The following is a 6,143-nucleotide window of genomic DNA, read 5'->3' as shown; positions in this document are numbered from 1 at the left end:
CTGCTTCAAGAGGGCCACCATTGTTCCTGTTCCCAAGAAAGCTAAGGTAACTGAGCTAAACGACTACCGCCCCGTAGCACTCACTTCCGTCATCATGAAGTGCTTTGAGAGACTAGTCAAGGACCATATCACCTCCACCCTACCGGACACCCTAGACCCACTCCAATTTGCTTACCGACCCAATAGGTCCACAGACGACGCAATCGCAACCACACTGCACACTGCCCTAACCCATCTGGACAAGAGGAATACCCATGTGAGAATGCTGTTCATCGATTACAGCTCAGCATTTAACACCATAGTACCCTCCAAACTCGTCATCAAGCTCGAGACCCTGGGTCTCGACCCCGCCCTGTGCAACTGGGTCCTGGACTTCCTGACGGGCCGCCCCCAGGTGGTGAGGGTAGGTAACAACATCTCCACCCCGCTGATCCTCAACACTGGGGCCCCACAAGGGTGCGTTCTGAGCCCTCTCCTGTACTCCCTGTTCACCCACGACTGCGTGGCCATGCACGCCTCCAACTCAATCATCAAGTTTGCGGATGACACTACAGTGGTAGGCTTGATTACCAACAACGACGAGACGGCCTACAGGGAGGAGGTGAGGGCCCTCGGAGTGTGGTGTCAGGAAAATAACCTCACACTCAACGTCAACAAAACAAAGGAGATGATTGTGGACTTCAGGAAACAGCAGAGGGAGCACCCCCCTATCCACATCGACGGGTCAGTAGTGGAGAAGGTGGAAAGTTTTAAGTTCCTCGGGGTACACATCACGGACAAACTGAATTGGTCCACCCACACAGACAGCGTCGTGAAGAAGGCGCAGCAGCGCCTCTTCAACCTCAGGAGGCTGAAGAAATTCGGCTTGTCACCAAAAGCACTCACAAACTTCTACAGATGCACAATCGAGAGCATCCTGTCGGGCTGTATCACCGCCTGGTACGGCAACTGCTCCGCCCACAACCGTAAGGCTCTCCAGAGGGTAGTGAGGTCTGCAGAACGCATCATCGGGGGCAAACTACCTGCCCTCCAGGACACCTACACCACCCGATGTCACAGGAAGGCCATAAAGATCATCAAGGACAACAACCACCCAAGCCACTGCCTGTTCACCCCGCTATCATCCAGAAGGCGAGGTCAGTACAGGTGCATCAAAGCAGGGACCGAGAGACTGAAAAACAGCTTCTATCTCAAGGCCATCAGACTGTTAAACAGCCACCACTAACATTTAGCGGCCGCTGCCAACATACTGACTCAACTCCAGCCACTTTAAAAATGGGAATTGATGGAAATTATGTAAAAATATACCACTAGCCACTTTAAACAATGCCACTTAATATAATGTTTACATACCCTACATTACCCATCTCATATGTATATACTGTACTCTATATCATCTACTGCATCTTGCCATCTTTATGTAATACATGTACCGCTGGCCACTTTGAACTATGCCACTTTATGTTTGCATACCTTACAGTACTCATCTCATATGTATATACCGTACTCTATACCATCTACTGCATCTTGCCTATGCCGTTCTGTACCACCACTCATTCATATATCTTTATGTACATATTCTTTATCCCTTTACACTTGTGTGTGTATAAGGTAGTAGTTGTGGAATTGTTAGGTTAGATTACTTGTTGGTTATTACTGCATTGTCGGAACTAGAAGCACAAGCATTTCGCTACACTCGCATTAACATCTGCTAACCATGTGTATGTGACTAATAAAATTTTATTTTATTTGATTTGGATTGTGTATATGTGCCATTCAGAGGGTGAATGTGCAAGACAAAAGATTTAAGTGCCTTTGATCGGGTATGGTAGTTGGTGCCAGGTGCACCGGTTTATGTAAAGAACTACAACGCTGCTGGATTTTTCATGCTCAACAGTTTCCTGTGTGTATCAAGAATGGTCCACCACTTAAAGGACATCCAGCCAACTTGACACAACTGTGGGAAGCATTGGAGTCAACATGGGCCAGCATCCCTGTGGAATGCTTTCGACACCTTGTAGAGTCCATGCCCTGATGAATTGAGGCTGTTCTGAGAGCAAAAGGGGGGTGGGTACAACTCAATATTAGGAAGGTCTTCCTAATGTTTGTTTGCTATACTCAGTGTATAACCATATCATAAAAAATAACAATCAAAGTCTAGGAGGAAGTGTAGTTCAGCCGATAAAGATGAGTCTTAAGGACTGCTTTAAAAGCACCAACAGTCTGAACAGCCCTGAGAATTTCAGGAAGGGAGTTCCAAAGATGTGAGTCGTGAGCGGAAAAGGCACGGTCCTACATTGTTCGGCGTCGGGTCTTGAGTTCATGAAACAATTTGGCATGCCTTGACGTATGCGTGGAGGTTCATAGGGGGAGAGTAGATCTGACAGATAGGTAGGTCTGATGCCATTTAGGGCTTTGACTGACAGGTAGCCATTGAAGATCAGCAAGGAAGTGTCACGTTCACTGGAATAATTATCAGACCAAGGCACAACGGATGTTGAGTTCCACATAATTTATTAGAAAGTGAAACTTAGCAAAACAAAATAAACAATAAACTAACAACGAACCATGACTACAGAGGTGCTACGTGCACTAACTCAAAACAATATCCCATAAAACACAGGTGGAAAAAATGCTACTTAAATATGATCCCCAATTAGAGACAACGATAGCCAGCTGCCTCTAATTGGAAATCATACTAAACACCAACATAGAAAAACTAAACTAGAATCCCACATAAAAAATTATAACTGGAAAACCCCCCAGTCACGCCCTGACCTACTATACCATAGAAAAACAAAAGCTCTCTATGGTCAGGGCGTGACAGGAAGTGGGTGATGTGGGCAGATGTTTGTGTTTGTGTCAGAATCCTTGCAGCACTGTAATGTATTAATTGAGTTTGCAAGAAGCCCCCTAAGTACTGCATTCCCACAATCATATTTATATGGTTAATACAGTATATTAGTCAGATTCTCACAGTTAAAATACAAAGGTCATCCACTACTTTAAATTGACATTAATTAAAGTGAATACATTAGCCTTGCCCTCAGTTTTGAACGCAGACAATCTGAGGAAGAATATAACAGCAACGTAAATTAAGCCACAGAGAAAAAGATGAATCCACTAGTTTTTCTATAGAATGAAGTTTCTCTATAGAATGAATAAATAACATGTTCCTTACCAATTTGTCTTTGTTATCAGGTAGATGCTTCGTTTTCTTTTTCCACCAAAGACCCAGCTGAGACAGCCGACACTTTTTGGTGTCTTATGGACAGCAGGAGTCTCAGGCCCAGCTACTGGGCCGGCTGCCAGTTTGGCTCTGAGGGGCAATCTTTCTGCCTGTTTGTGTGTCCTCACATCTCCTCTGCAGTCTATCATTGCATCCACATTGTAACAACACTATTCTCTATTTAGCACTGGCTGAGAGAAGAGGGTATGCATATGTAACAGTATAACTTTAAACCGTCCCCTCGCCCCGACACGGGCGCGAACCAGGGACCCTCTGCACACAACAACAACTGACACCCACGAAGCGTCGTTACCCATCGCTCCACAAAAGCCGCGGCCTCTTGCAGAGCAAGGGGCAACCCTACTTAAAGTCTCAGAGCAAGTGACGTAACTGATTGAAATGCTACTAGCGCGTACCCGCTAACTAGCTAGCCATTTCACATCCGTTACACTCACCCCCCTTTCAACCTCCTCCTTTTCCGCAGCAACCAGTGATCCGGGTCAACAGCATCAATGTAACAGTATAGCTTTACGTCGTCCCCTCGCCCCGACACGGGCGCGAACCAGGGAACCTCTGCACACATCAACAACGGTTGCCCACGAAGCATCGTTACCCATCGCTCCACAAAGGCCGCGGCCTCTTGCAGAGCAAGGGGCAACCCTACTTAAAGTCTCAGAGCAAGTGACGTAACTGATTGAAATGCTACTAGCGCGTACCCGCTAACTAGCTAGCCATTTCACATCCGTTACACATAGACCTATGGTTTCTGTATACATACACACTCATCGCTCTTTTGGACACTCATAGCTGTATCCTCATACACTACGTGGTCAGAAGTATGTGGACTTTCCTTCAAATTAGTGGATTCGGCTAGTTCAGCCATACATGTTGCTGACAGGTGTATTAAATTGAGCACACATCTATGCAATCTCCATGTACAAACATTGGCAGTAGAATGGCTTGTACTAAAGAGCTCAGTGACTTTCAACGTGGCATCGTCATAGGATGCCACCTATCCAAGTCAGTTCGTCAAATTTCTGCCCTGCTAGAGCTGCCCCGGTCAACTGGTTAGTGTTGCTATGGTGAAGTGGAAACGTCTAGAAGCATCAACGGCTCAGCTGCGAAGTGGTAGGCCACACAAGCTCACAGAATGGGACTGCCGAGTGCTGAAGCGTGTAGCGCGTAAAAATTGTCTGTCCTCGCTTGCAACACTCACTACTGAGTTCCAAACTTCTCCTGGAAGCAACGTCAGCACTTTAACTGTTTGTCGGAAGCTTCATGAAATGGATTTCCATGGCCGAGCAGTCGCACAATCCTAAGATCACTATGCGCAATGCCAAGCGTTGGCTGGAGTAGTGTAAAGCTCAAGACCATTGGACTCTGGAACAGTGGATATGCGTTTCCTGGAATGATGAATCATGCTTCCACATCTATCAATCCGACAGATGAACCTGGGTTTGGCGGAATGCCAGGAATACGCAACCTGCCCGAATGTATAGTGCCAACTGTAAAGTTTGGTGGCGGAAGAATAATGGTCTGGAGCTGTTTTTCATGGTTCGGGCTAGGCACCTCAGTTCCAGTGAAGGGAAATCTTCACGCTACAGCATACAATGACATTCTAGACGAGTCTGTGCTTCCAACTTTGTGGCAACAATTTGGGGAAGGTCCTTTCCTGTTTCAGCATGACAAAGACCCTGTGCACAAAGCGAGATCCATAGCAGCAAAGGGGGGACCAGCAAAAGGGTGACCAATGAAATGTTCGACGAGCCATGTAGTGTATCACCTGCTTCTTGCTCCCCATACCCCAACGCATACACACCATATCAACCACACACACACATTCCATATCAACCACACACATACACACCATATCAACCATATCAACCACACACACCATATCAACCATATCAAACACACACACACACACACACACACACACACACACACACACACACACACACACACACACACACACACACACACACACACACACCATATCAACCACACACACACACACACACATACCATATCAACTACATACACACCACATCAACCACACACACACACCATATCAACTACATACATACCATATCAACCACACACACACCATATCAACTACACACACACACATACCATATCAACCACACACACACACATACCATATCAACTACATACACACCATATCAACCACACATACCATATCAAACACACACACACACACACACACACACACACACACACACACACACACACACACACACACACACACACACACACACACACACACACACACACACACACACACACACACACACACACACACACACACACACACACACACACACCATATCAACCACACACACACACACACACATACCATATCAACTACATACACACCACATCAACCACACACACACACCATATCAACTACATACATACCATATCAACCACACACACACCATATCAACTACACACACACACACACACACACACACACACACACACACACACACACACACACACACACACACACCATATCAACCACACACACACATACCATATTAAAACTACATACACACCATATCAACCACACACACATACTATATCAACTACATACACACCATATCAACCGCACACACCATATCAACCACACACACACATACCATATTAAAACTACATACACACCATATCAACCACACACACACACACACACACGTACCATATCAACTACATACACACCATATCAACCACACACACACACACACCATATCAACCACACACACACATACCATATCAACTACATACATGCTGTAGCTCGCCCACACACTCACGGCTCTTCACCACGTGAGGAGGGAGTGGGAGAGTTAGAGCTGAAATAGTTCCTGCAGTAGTCCTGCACACACACACTAACCAC

The sequence above is a fragment of the Salvelinus fontinalis genome, chromosome 16 (assembly GCF_029448725.1).
Source record: "Salvelinus fontinalis isolate EN_2023a chromosome 16, ASM2944872v1, whole genome shotgun sequence".
NCBI classification, from domain to species: Eukaryota; Metazoa; Chordata; class Actinopteri; order Salmoniformes; family Salmonidae; genus Salvelinus; species Salvelinus fontinalis.
The sequence above is the reverse complement of the archived record's forward strand: the minus strand, read 5'-3'. Positions refer to the sequence as shown.